The 15,000-nt window shown below is 41.9% G+C and overlaps 1 protein-coding gene across 1 annotated transcript in view; it reads right to left on the minus strand.

Annotated features, from left to right (window-relative positions):
• Positions 1-15,000, minus strand: part of LOC111049381 (ammonium transporter Rh type B-like) — a 299,674-nt gene that overhangs the window by 63,403 nt on the left and 221,271 nt on the right. The window lies entirely within an intron of this gene.

The raw sequence follows: 15,000 nt of genomic DNA on the forward strand, positions 1-15,000 counted from the left end.
ATTTCGATTTACTACTACTCCATGCAAATGATAGTAGTGATACCACCACCACTCAGGACAGTAGTGAAGCCACTCAGGACATCAGTGAAGCCACCACCACCACCACTCATGAAGAAGAAGAAGAGGAGGAGGAGGATATTAATAGTCATTACTGTTTTATAAAAAACTTTGAAAAACTTGTTAGTTCTCAACTCACTAAACATGCACACCGCATCATCATTTGTCGTAGATGCTTTACATACTACACCACCAACAATAATGGAGAGCAGAAGATGAAAGACCATGAGGAGTATTGTGCAAACAACCAGACTGCCAGAATCATCATGCCTCAACTCAAGGAAGATGGAAGTCTACCAACAATGAAATTCGAGAAACATTTGAATAAATTCAGGCTACCATTGGTTGCCTATGCAGATTTTGAATGTTTGTTGGAGAAGCCCGAGGAAGAGCAGCAATGGATTGGGAAGGCTACCAAAGTGATCCAGCGTCACACAGCAATGAGTTATTGCCTCTACTTTGTTAGAGATAAGGACTTGCTTCCATCATGGCTGACAATCACCAACCTCATTCCTCAGGAACCAATCGTCTATAGGGGACCGGATGCAGCCAAACATTTCATCAAAACTCTGACCATGTATGCTAGAGATCTCGATGAGGCAATCGATCACCGTCAAATAACGATTCTTCCACTTACTGAGAGGGAGAAAGCCAGACACAATGCTGCTACCAACTGTGAAGCCTGTGAGAAACAATTCAATAGCGACAAGGTATATGACCATTGTCATATAACAGGAATCTATCGGAATGCATTATGTCAAAAATGCAACCTGCAGCGACAGCGACAATCATTCATACCAGTGTTTCTCCACAACTCTTCAAACTACGATACACACCTTATTATTCCAGAGCTGGGTAGAGATAAGGATCAGCTGTCTGTCATCCCAAACACATCAGAAAAGTATATATCATTCACCAAACGAATATCTTCAAAAATGCACCTACGATTCATTGACACCTTCAGATTCACGCCGGACAGTCTGGACAACCTAGTCACCAACCTTGTCAAGTCTACTGAAGAAGTGTCAACAGTGCTGCCACATACTGCTAAGGTGTTTGGGAACAAATTGAGCCTTGTCTCAAGGAAAGGAGTGTTCCCCTACGAATATTGTGACATGTGGGAGAAACTGGAGGAGACCTCACTACCACCCAAAGAGGTATTTTTCAGTAAGCTAACTGACAGCCACATCAGTGATGAGGCATATGAACATGCTCAACAAGTGTGGAACCAATTTGACTGCAAGACCTTGGGAGAGTACAGTGACCTGTACTTGAAAACAGATGTTCTCCTGTTGGCTGATGTCTTTGAAAGTTTTAGAGATATGTGCTTGAAAAACTATAACTTGGATTGTGCACATTACTTCACATCACCAGGCTTCTCCTTTGATGTTATGCTGAAGTATACAAAAGTTGAACTAGAACTCCTGACCGACTACGATATGTATATGTTCATTGAACGAGGCATCAGAGGTGGCATAACAACATGCGTTCATCGACATGCCATTGCCAACAATGCCTACACAGGAGCGCCTATTGACCCAGAGAAGCCTACATCATATCTCCTGTACACAGATGCGAACAACCTGTATGGTTGGGCGATGTGTCAACCACTTCCATGCCGGAAATTCCAGTGGATGGAGAAAGATGAGTTGGAGGGGGTGAGCAGAGGTATTGATGGTGTTGGAGATGTTCAAAAGATTGGTTACATTCTCGAAGTTGATGTTGAGTACCCTTCTGAATTGCATGATGAGCATAACGACTTCCCATTCCTGGCAGAGAACAAAAAAACTCCAAAATCAGGATCGTTGAGATTGATGACAACTCTAAGCAACCGTGAAAGATATGTATGTCATTACCGCACCCTCAAGCAAGCAGTACAACATGGATTGAAAATCACTAAAGTTCATCGAGGTGTAAGGTTTGAGCAGGAGGACTTCCTAGCACCCTACATCATGCTAAACACCAGACTTCGACAACAGTCAAAGAACAAGTTTGAGAAAAATTTCTTCAAACTAATGAACAATGCCGTTTTTGGCAAGACAATGGAGAATGTTCGGAAGCGTATGAACATGGAGCTTGTCAACAATGAGAAACGTCTAAGGAAACTGATTGCCCGACCAACCTACAAGGACCGCATCATCTTTGGTGAGAATATCTGCGCTGTAACATTGCATAAGGAAAAAGTAGAGCTCAACAAGCCAATCTATATAGGGTTATCAGTGCTTGACATCAGCAAGATCCTTATGTACCAGTTCCACTACGATGTGATGAAACCTAAGTACAAAGAGAACCTGCAACTGCTTTATCAGGATACTGACAGCTTATTCTACATCGTGAAAACTGAGAACCTATACAATGACATCATCAACAACCAGCAACTGAAAGACGCCTTTGATACATCCGAGTATCCGACTGACCACCCATGCTTTTCGGACACAAACAAGATGGTACTTGGAAAGTTCAAGGATGAATATGCAGGCAGAGCTCCTCATGAATATGTAGGTCTACGATCAAAGCTGTATGCCTGCAGATGCTTCACCAAAGATCCAAACCAATTGAAGAGTGGTTTGATAAAGAAAGCTAAAGGAGTGAGGAGACCAATACTGGGGCAAGAACTGTTAAAATCACACCCAGATGCTGAACGATACATAGTCTTCCAAGACTATCTAGATTGTCTATATGGTGATGAGGATATCTATAGAGAACAAGTGATGTTCGGCACTAGGAAACATCGGATTATGACTCAAGTCATGAGAAAGAAGGCACTGAGCAAAGCTGATGAGAAGAGGTATATTCTAGATGATGGAATTACAACTCTTGCATATGGACATTACAAGATCCCCACTCCAGCACACAAGGATGAGGAGAAGGAGGAGGAGGAGGAGGAGGAGGAGGAGGAGGAGGAGGAGGAGATGATTGACTCTCAAGAAATTCTCAAGGCAGCTAGCAGTACTACCACAACTAAACGTTTACATTCCTCATCACATGATGAGCTCATTGATAGAGTCAATGAGGCAGCTAGCAGTACTATCCCTGCTAAACGGTTATGTTCCATATCAAATGATGAGCTAGCTGATATGATCAATGACTATGAAATAGATGGTGATGCATCTCAGTACAGCATTCTGAAAAAATTGCTCAAAGACTGAGTGGGAGGATGATATCATTTCTAGGAATAGATGATGATGTCATTTCATGTGTTAAGGAGGAAAAAGCGAAGGAGGATGCTGAAAAAAGATGAGTCATCTATTGTGTGGGAGGAGGAGGAGGAGGTATAAAAGGAGAAGGCGGCAGCTATCAATCATTATTCTACAATCATGACGCCTACAAGCATCTACCAAGCAGCGCTCTACCTCGTGCTAGCACTCAGTGTCAGTGCACTGGATCCAAAGTATAGGAGTGAAGACTTTCTAGCATCCAGGGAGCATGGACTGGATACATACAACATTTTCCACATCAGGCAATGTCTGATGTCATCCAGCAAGTTCAACCACGACCTTGCAACAATGTACAATGATGTTAGCAACTGGTACTTAAAAATCGCAGGAGAGCATGAAGTGGGGGAGGAACTGTGTCAACAAATCCACTGCGCATATGATCTGCGCAACTGTCTCCACCCATCATTCACATCGCTGGAATTCCTTGAAGCAGTTATTACAAAGTCAGTCGAGGTGTGCTCAGCCTACTGTCAACATGGGCCGTCAACAACATCCAGTACTTCAATCAGCAATGGTGCCAGCAGACCCTGAATCACCATGTCCTTGCGGTGATTGCAGTTTCATCATAAGTGCGAGGTGGAGTGTTGAGCCACTATTCAACATTGGAGAAGGATATCATGATCCTTTTGGAACTTTCGAGAATTTTGCTAATGTGATTTCTTCAACGTTCCCAACAGCTACACTTCATCCTTGTCACAATAGACAGATGATGATTCTGAACTTTCCTTATAGCCGTGCTTTTTGTGAAATGTGTACTAATCTGGGACCATTATATGACTATGTGCTGTTAAACCTTGATGATTGAGATGTAATGTTTGATAATATTCTTTGTTTCAAATGTGCACTAATGACTATGTGCTGTTAAACCTTGATGATTGAGATGTAATGTTTGATAATATTCTTTGTTTCAAATGTGTACTAAAGTATGACTACAATATAATTGTATCAATTCAACTGTCTCTTATTGCTCAAACCTCTGAATCATGTAGAAGTACAAGGTATGATACATCCTGCACTATCGAAAAAATGACATCGACTCTTATAGTAAATTTCTCTTGGAGACATGTATGGTTAGTCATATAGTGCTGGGTGTGAGATGCATCTTGAGACTAGTGTTTGGTTATATACTATATCAACAGGTGGTGAAATAAAAACAATGCTGGATTATAATAATATGCATATATATTTTAGATACATGTTAAATTTCAGCAATATAAAAATAAACAATAAACAATAAACTAAAAGAATAAGACAATATGAATAAAACAATAAGCTAAATAAACAATAAATTTCTGCAATATAAAAATGAATAAAACAATAACAAGAAAAAACAAAAATACAACACTACATACCTGTATGGAGAGTATTTTTGTTTACAGCCCCAAAAATTCAAAAATACTCTCCATACAGGTACGTCGCACCCGGAGTCTCTGATGGCGCTCTTGTTGTATAATGAGCATGGCCAGCTCCAGATCAAGGAATGGATAGTGTATTGTCAGATCTTCAATACTCTGATCTAGAGCTGGCCGTCTGGATACGCGCATGAGGAGTGGGGTGATTAGCTCATGCAGAGCCGCTACTCTTATCGTCCCCACTATCCTCCCGAAGACACCCAGAGACCTCCGGTGCTCTGGAGTTGGAGGGACATAATTTAGCAGGTCCTGCTCGATCACCATTAATGTTATAACGAATATTAAACCGGCCTGGTTGAATATTCGTGATAATATTTCTTGACAACCCATGTATCGAACAGGAGTTGGGGGGAAGGGGGCTATCGTCCTCAATCTGTGGACGACCCTCCTACGTTGTCGTCTCAACAACGCATGGGAAGGTCGTCCTCTACCATAGCCTCCCTCCCTCTCAACTCCCCTCCGGATGGGAGAACCTGCTCTATATAGTGAAGAGATAGAGTACATACCATTTCCTCATCCACGTTGACTGCCTCCACCACCAGCATCTCTAGCGGAGCCTCTGAAACTGGTGGGGGTGTTGCTGGCAGCAGTTCAGCCACCAGAGGGGAGGGCGCAGCTGCAGCTGGGGCTGGAGTCTCGGACAAGGCCTCCATATCGAGGAGCTCCTGAAGTTCTTCGAATAAGTTCGACATAACTAGATGACTTGTAGCACAATGAAGAGCTCGTAGCACAATGAAGAGCTCGTAGCACAATGAAGAGCTCGTAGCACAATGAAGAAGATTTGCCAAAAATTCTCATTTTATATCCCCCACCATGCAAAAAAACAGGATTGTGTAGGATATTTCCTTTTGGATAAGCAAACTTTATCCTTAGGAGACCCCTATCAATTTCCTTCTCTCATTTCCTTTTCGAATATATCAAGCTTCGTTATAGGAACTCGTTACCCGATGATGATGATAAAGACAACTTTATCGTTAGGAGACCCCTATCAATTTCCTTCTCGAATATATCAAGCTTCGTTATAGGAACTCGTCACCCGATTATGATAATTTCTATCAAAATGACCAACAGTCAAGATAGTATGGCTGCAGGACATCCTGTTTAGAGATTTGCAGAAGGAGAAAAAGTTGTAATCTCCATCCTTTTGCCTCTGAGATAGCATGCATCCTGTTTAGAGATATGTAACAGGAAAAAAGTTTCCATCCTTTTGCCTCTGAGATAGCATGCATCCTGTTTAGAGATTTGCAGAAGGAGAAAAAGTTGTAATCTCCATCCTTTTGCCTCTGAGATAGTATGCATCCTGTTTAGAGATATGTAACAGGAAAAAAGTTGTAATCTCCATCCTTTTGCCTCTGAGATAGTATGCATCCTGTTTAGAGATATGTAACAGGAAAAAAGTTGTAATCTCCATCCTTTTGCCTCTGAGATAGTATATTTAAAGCCAGTGGCCTGGATGGTTTCCTTCAGTATGGATAAGTCTGTGATAGCAAGAGAGCTGCACAAGCCAGCTCGTAGGAACTTTCCTACAAGGAAAGTCACTGTGAAAGGCCTTGATGATCTGTATCAGGCTGACCTTGTTGAGATGTTGCCATATGCAAGACAAAACAAAGGTTATAGATACATAATTACTATTATCAATTGTCTTAGCAAGTTTGCCTTTGCTATACCAATTAAAAGCAAGTCAGCTGATGATGTGGTCAAGGCAATGCGTTCTATATTTGAACAGAACAGAATGAAACACTTGCAAACTGACGATGGTAAGGAATGGTTCAATAGTAAGTTTCAACAACTTGTGCAACAGTATGGTATCAATCATTATTCAACCTTTTCCGATAAAAAGGCATCAATAGTAGAACGTTTCAATAGATCGCTCAAACATCTTATGTGGACAAAGTTTACTGAACAAGGAACCTACCGTTGGTCAGACATTCTAACCTCACTTGTTGCGGAGTACAATAGACGAGTCCATAGAACAATAGGTATGCCACCAGCTGATGTTGAGAAGAAGCATGAGAGATTGCTGCTTTCCAGGCTCAGCAAACAAAGACAAGAGTATAAAGATAGTTTGGCTAACAGACCACAAAACCGGTTTTATCCTGGCCCATCTCAAAATATTGTGCCGGGTGATAAGGTGAGAATCAACAAGTATAAAAAGACCTTTGACAAAGGATATCTAGCCAATTGGACTAATGAACTGTTTACAGTAAGACGTGTGCGACCTACAGTGCCTGTAACCTACGAATTGGAGGACTATAGAGGTGAACCTATTGAAGGAGGATTCTATTCTGAAGAAATTGTAAAGACAAAGGTGCCCAGTGTTTTCGAAATTGAAAAAGTGTTGAGGAAAAGAGGGAATAAACTGTTGGTACGCTGGAAAGGATATAGCTCCAGTCACGACTCATGGATTGATAAGAACGATCTTGTGTAAGATGAAACAGGTTGTGCAACAGAAAAACCAGTTTAGAGTTATCGATTTTGACAAAGTGATTAGGGGGTGTGGCTTGGTGGAAATGGATACAAAGAAAAAGCGTCATGGACCATTGTTCCCCAATCATATGAGATGTATTATATGTGGACCTTCTGGTTGTGGCAAAACCAACCTACTATTCAACATGCTTTTCGATGAGAAAGGAATTCACTTTTCAAACATCTACCTTTTTTCAAAGACTACATTCCAGTCCAAGTATGAGCTGCTCCGCACAATCATGCAAGGACTTGCAGGAAATGGAATAAAGTATGTCGAGTGTGATACAAGTGAAGAAATACCCAACCCGCATGAGCTGCCACCCAACTCAATAATTATTTTCGACGATGTGATTTGTGAGCAGCAGGATGCCATCAGGAAGTACTTTAGTGCAGGCCGACACAGTGACGTTGATGTGTTTTATCTAGCGCAGACCTATAGCCGCATTCCAAAACAGCTGATTCGTGACAATGCAAACTTTCTAGTCATGTTTCAGCAGGATGAGCTAAACATGAAACACTTGTACCGAGATCATGTTGGTGCTGACATGACCTTTGATCAGTTCAAGGATATGTGTAACAAGGTTTGGACAGTGGGGGGTGCACACTCATTCCTAGTGATTGATCGGACATTGGACAGAAATGGAGGGCGCTACAGGAATGGACTTGATACATATTTAGTTGATGCATAGTGTTAGTTGAGCTTCAGTATATGTTAGTACACTGAGCAAGATGGACGTCTCCAGCAATAGACACCGTCAAAAGACTGTAGAAGAGATTGCACCAACCATCAAGGCAATTGCAAAGTTGCGACGTAACATCAAAAGGAAACACAAGGAACTGACTCTTGGAAGGCAAGTGGCAGAGGAGCAGCATGCAAAACACTTTAAACCACTAACTGAACCACTTGACAATATAGTTGAAGTTCTCAATCAGCATTTGACAGCACCACCACCACCACCACCACAGCCACAACCACTACATGGGCAATCTCCAGAGCTACGCCCACATCGCAGACGTTTTGCAGTAGGTCATCATGCAGCACATACACCGCCACCTACACCATTGCTGTCCCGACCCCTGAAACAAGCGGTAAGACGTCTGCCCAAAATTGGTGAGGAGTCTCCTTTGACCTTTGAAGGAATTGGAGAAGCTTCGCAGTTGAGCCCAGTTCCAAGTACCTCGAGTACTGCACGCAAATTGTGGCCATCTGCAAGTGCCAATGATTATGAAAGTGATGTGATGGATGTGGATGAGGAGGAGGAGGAGGAGGAGGGTGCTACTGCTCAGGAAGCATTACTAACCAGCAGCCAAAAGAGGATTCGACAAGCAATGACTGAGGTTGGATTGACTGGAACACTGGTGGGACGTTATCTTCATAGAGCTATGAGTGGTGATAGCAGCTCTGACAAAACATATGGACCAGAAGTTGTTGGTAATGACTACTATTTGGGTAACAAACTGTTAACCTTTGGAAGTGATGGAAGAAAGATTGTTCTGACTGACCCTAACAATCCTTCAAACGTGACTAGATTTGATGCAACGCGTGGACTTTGTGAACTCATTTTCAAAAAGAAACCCATTACTCCATTGGCTAGCGATGAGGTGGCATACACTCGGATATTACACATTACAAACTTGTATAAGGAAAATCATGTTCCAGATGGTAAGAGTAAAAACTCGAATGATACAAAGTATAAAAATGTGATCCATAAACTGCTCAATAATGCTAAACCCAAGTATAGCAAGGTCAGTGGCAGAGGACTCGTGGCGCCATTCAATATGGTGGCAAACAACCGTACCAAGATTGAGTACGTCTACTACAATGATCCCAACGAACTTGTGGACAGGCTGAAACTATTGGATCAGTCTAAGGCAGTTGGCAACACTGGACATGAGAATGAAATCAATTCAATTTTAGAAGAGTTGGTAGAAGGTGGCTACATAGTTGCTAATCCTGCATACTAGTTTCACTATATAAGAGACATTGCTTTGCTTGTGTATAGCAGTCAAGTCATGGATTCCATAGGAAACATTAATGCTCGCTACAAGCGTTTGATCAATTTGGGAAATCCACGTGCTGACAGGGATGCTGTCAACTTTTCAACATGCAGAGAACTGATTTCATTGTGGCTGCCAAAGACAAGGGACAATACCACATCACAGGTATTTACAAGTCTCAACAATTCAATACTTACTGATATGATGGATCCAATTAAGCCTACTGATGGAGTGAACAATCAATATCTTGAGAAGAGGTTGATTGAGTTTGCCGGTAAAATGTTTACAATGTATTTAGACATTGTGTTAGATCCGGAAAATGCTAAATCTATGAAGGGATTGCCACCTGATGAAATGAAGAAACGTTTCATAGATCTTATGGGATTACCGGAACCCCCTCCTACAACACCACCTGGAACATCATTGCCACCAGCACAAACATCGTCCACAGCAAAAAAAGTATAAAACCAGCTGCTAAAACCGTTAAGAAACATTAGATGACTGGATGTAGGAGAGAGAGGAGGTACCAGGGAAGAGGGGTACTGTCATCAATTGCAAAAGTTGCAGGTTCAATAGTTAAAAAGAGTGCTGGAAAATTGGTGAACAAGGCAATTGACATTCTGCCTATTGAACTACACATCCCCGGTTACCAGTACTGTGGACCAGGTACAAAGCTAGAGAAGCGGTTGGCACGAGGCGATCCCGGTATAAATAGTCTTGATCGAGCCTGTAAGGAGCACGACATTGCTTACTCGAGGAGCAGTGATACATCAAGCAGAGCAGTAGCAGACAACATTTTGGCAGATCGAGCTTGGAGTGTGGTAAAATCTGCAGACGCAGGAGCACTTGAGAAGGCTGCAGCACTAGCAGTGACCAACATCATGAAGGCTAAAGCAAAGTTTGGTGGAGGAGTACGCCGCAGACGTAGGACAACAAAGACTCGTGGCCGAAAACGAGTAAAGAGATGTTCTGGTAAAAAGGGTAAAGGACTCTACCTGAGACAACAGCGCAGGACACAGGGAAATGGGGCACGTCGCCGTCAATGTGGCGGCAAGAGAAGACGCTAGTTGCCCTACCTGATCGAGCCCTCACCGATGCTGATCTCTACAAGTATGCATGTCGACTGAAGCTAAAGCATTTTCGAGGAGTGTTTATGCGGGATGCTCTACCATTGAATGGACCCTGGAGGAGAGAATGCGGCATTATCAACCTGGACACCAGCACTGGAGCTGGCACACATTGGGTGTGCTATGTGAAGAAGGATGATGTGTCTCACTACTTTGACGGATTTGGCAACCTGAGACCACCACAGGAGTTTATTGACTATATGCACAAAGGACTGGAGCCAGCATCGAGGATTGAGTACAACTATGATCAGAAGCAGGAAGATCTTTACTCGCACATCTGTGGACATTTGTGTTTACAATTTTTGATTGATGAAAATAAATAAATGATTCACTATCTCTCTTGTACATTATTTTCATCCCTATAAATGTCTAGTGTAAGCTGATTGCTACTCATTGTGCAACTGTATGTTGAGCAGGCAACAACATGATGCTATGTTTTGGAGGTAGGACATCAATACTAAAGAGCGACTTTTATCCACCACTTGATGTGAGCAGCGGTGAATGGGAAATTGGTCTGATTAGCTTTACAAGTTGCAACTCAATACCTAATATTGAGGAAGGTTTCAATAATGTACTACATTTTTATACAAGTAATAGAATACATAAGAAGGGTGATACTAGTGCAGAGATAACACATGATGAGCTTCGGAGTATGGCTAAAGCAAGATTTGAAGAGTATTGGAGCGAGGTGCTTAAACATCGGAAGCATAAACCTAGCGAGTCTGATGATGATGATGATGATGATGATGGTAAAGTATTGCCTAAAAGGACTAAAAGGAGAATGCCAGCTACTACTACTGTTGACAAGGAGGATTTGGTTCTGCATCAGGTATCATTACCAACAGGTAGCTTTGAATTTTCTACAATTACTGACTTGCTTGCACAAAGGCTGTTGGAAAATGATGTTGATTTCCAGGTGACTGTAGATCCATCAACCTTAAAGTGTATAGTTTTGAGCAGTGCCAAGTTAGATTTACGACCACAAGATTCAATAGGGAAACTGTTGGGTTTTACCAATACCCAGTTCATAGAGCCCAACACATCTACTAGAAGTGATAATACTGTACAAATCAGTCGGCCTAATGTGATACGCATCACCTGTAACATTGTGACTGGATCTTACTCTAATGGAATTACAGATCACGTGATCTATGAGTTTTACCCAAACGTTGATCCAGGGTATAAAATGGTGGTGACTGTGCAGAATGTAATCTATTTACCTGTAGACATCGAGCAGATTGGTAGCATTACACTGCAAGTAGTCGACGAGTACGGTCGTCTTATAAATAATAGAGGCGAGGAAATAAATATTGCTTTACATTTGAGACAACGCAAGTGAAATGGTGCTGTTATTTGAAAAGTGGAATCAAGGATTGGATATGGAGGCTGCAGTCCATCCTCCTCCTTCTTCTTCTCTCCATCATCATCATCCTCCTTCACCTATAAAAGAAGATAAAAGGAAAGAAAGATCCATTCAGCATTCAACCTTGACAAGGTTAACATCTAGGAGCATTGAGTATTTGCAAGAACGAGGCTGTCAGATACGAGTAGAATAGGAAAATGGGAGTTTTGGATGTGACACAGAATGGACCGTCATCGGACAACAGTATCATTGGGTTTGAGTACCATTCTCATGCACCCTATACTGTAAGCTATAATGCCAACGATGAGATACGGATTCCAATTCAACAGCAAGATGTTTACACACTGCCATCGGAGAGCTATCTACATTTGGAGTATACTGTGACTGGAGCTGCCAACGCTGCTGTGGCCGGAACTCCATGTGTCTCTGGATTCTTTGGCAATGTGTTTTCAGAGATACGCTATGAAATCAATGGTGTGGAGGTGGATGGTATACGCAATCCTGGAGTTACCAGCCTAATGAAGAATGCTGTTACATTTGAACGTGATGAGTGGACCAAGATGGAAGGAGCTGGCTACAAGTTTAGCCCAACTCATGGATTCACCGATTTTGCTGCCAATGGAGCCGACACTACAATCATGGATGTGCCTTTGAGATACCTGCTAGGCTTTGCCGAAGACTATAGACAGATTTTGCTCAATGTGAAACAAGAGCTGGTGTTGAGGGTCAGCCCCAACTTTCACGACTGTGTGAATGTTGCTGCTGCTAATGTAGCAATCACAAAGCTTTTATGGAGAATGCCGTATGTAGAAGTGGCAGATGATGTGAAACTGCGTCTGCTACAGATTGTACAGAATGACACACCCATCAGTATATCATTTCGACATTGGGAGTTGTATACCTATCCAACGTTACCACAGACAAGAAAGCATACATGGACTGTCAAGTCAACATCACAGCATGAAAAGCCACGATACATTGTGGTTGGGCTACAGACTGCAAGACGAGGTGTGGCAGCAGCCAACAGTTCTCGCTTTGACAAGTGTAATATGAAGGATGTTCGAGTGTTTTTAAACAGCAGATACTACCCATATGAGAGCATTGATGGTGATGATAATCGCATCTACAACATGTATGCAGCTTTCAATGGAGTCTACAACCATGGTAATGCTCGTGCAAGCAACCCTCTGTTTGAAAAGAATGCCATTGGTGATGGAAAAATAATGCTGTTTGCTTTTGATTGCTCCCGCCAAAATGAGTCACTCAAAACTGGAAGTATCGATGTGAGGATTGAGTTTGAAGCATCTGAAAACATTGCAGGTAATACAACTGCCTACTGTATGATGATTCACGAGATGACTAAAGAGTATCGACCAATGTCAGGCCTTGTACTGTCGGCATAAAAAGATATATAGTCAGTGCACAGTGATGAATTGTTCAGTTGAGCTCGAGACAATGAATGAGCCAGTCATGACAGGATACAGAGGACTTTTTATTGAGGAGGGGGAGCTGTCTTCACATGAAGGGGAGGACGTGGTGGGCTGTGTTATTGGTGAGCGACCGCTGATGAAAGATGCCTCTACGAGTACAACTGGACTCAATGATGACGACTCCTACATTACAGCAGAAAGTGACTGGCCATCGAGTAGAGCGAAAAACATTTTTGGACCACTACCACTGTACCTGATCAACTGTCAACTGTTAACTGTCAATCAACTGTCAATTGTCAACTGTCAATCAACTGTCAACTGTCAATCAACTGTCAACTGTTAACTGTCAATCAACTGTCAACTGTCAACTGTCAACTGTCAATTGTCAACTGTCAATCAACTGTCAACTGTCAATCAACTGTCAACTGTCAATTGTTGGTTGACTGTTTACTTGTACAATATTGTGCAATCATATGACGTCATGCAGACCTGATGAACAGTTTTGGTATATAACAGTCAACTGTCAATCAACTGTCAACTGTCAATTGTCAACAGTCAACTAACAACTGTCAACTGTCAATCAACTGTCAACTGTCAATTGTTGGTTGACTGTTTACTTGTACAATATTGTACAATCATATGACGTCATGCAGACCTGATGAACAGTTTTGGTATATAACAGTCAACTGTCAATCAACTGTCAACTGTCAACTGTCAACTGTCAACTGTCAACTGTCAATCAACTGTCAATTGTTGGTTGACTGTTTACTTGTACAATCATATGACGTCATGCAGACCTGATGAAACAGGAAATGGGCTACCCCCACCACTCAGCAAGCAAAGTATAAAAGATGATGCTGACAACAAAATGCACTCAGTCTTGCAATGTTGTCAGACAGTGAACGTGAACGTCATCTGCTTAATGCAGTGAGTGAGCTTGAAGCTGAACTGAATTATCACGGTATAATGACATTGAGTGACTTTTTCAAGGAGAGTGGTCATTTAGAGTTTTGTGCAGATCGTGAATCTCATAGTTGTGCATGCATACGACTCAGGCAGAAGCATCAGGCTGTTGTTGATGCAGTCAAGGATAGAAACGTTTTCTTTGTATGCGATGATCTTCACAACCCATTGAGAAATACTCATGTGACCTCCACCGATGTGAAATGTTTCCTGCTGAAAGTTTTCACGCAAACTATGAAGAGTATCAAGGATAATATCAACAAGAGGGCAATGCGTCATTGCCCACCAGGACTTGCAATGAAATTCACTGTCATGTTTGATGACACTTGCATACTGCTAAAATCTTTCTTCAAGTTGGATAATGGTAGAATGGCTGCTATTGTTAATCTTGAGAAGGTAGCCAACTGGAGGGAAAAGGATGTGAAGATTGTGTTGAGTGTTCTCAATCAGGATCAATACTACAAGTGTGATTTTATATGTGGACAGCAATCTAAATGTCTACTGGGACTGGGTCAAAAGGAGATCAAATTTGCAGGATTTACAAAAATTGAGAGTACAGGACATGTGAAACGATTCAGGCTGGAGGATGGAACATCTGGTGATTCAGCTTTTGAGATTAGCATCTACAAGGCTGTACGCATACCTATGCCACTGCCATCTACTGGGGGATATGACGAAGTTGATGGACCATGCATTGTTCGTGAAAGGAGTAAGCCATCAGTTGAGCGTTATGTCACCAACAATGATTATAGCCGAGGAGAAAGACTTCTTCAGCTGTATATTCTGTTCAATACTGAAGATTGATTATAAATGATGTTTGTCAATAAATACTGTGTGTATTGAACCATTTGTTATTATTGATTATCCTACTTCCTCATATAGGTAAGAAATTAGGTTGCTATGCTTTCAATGAAGACAGTTTCAACGACCCCACTCCTCCCCTGTCATGATATGTTTACAGTCTAC

The sequence above is a fragment of the Nilaparvata lugens genome, chromosome 11, assembly GCF_014356525.2.
Source record: "Nilaparvata lugens isolate BPH chromosome 11, ASM1435652v1, whole genome shotgun sequence".
NCBI classification, from domain to species: domain Eukaryota; kingdom Metazoa; phylum Arthropoda; class Insecta; order Hemiptera; family Delphacidae; genus Nilaparvata; species Nilaparvata lugens.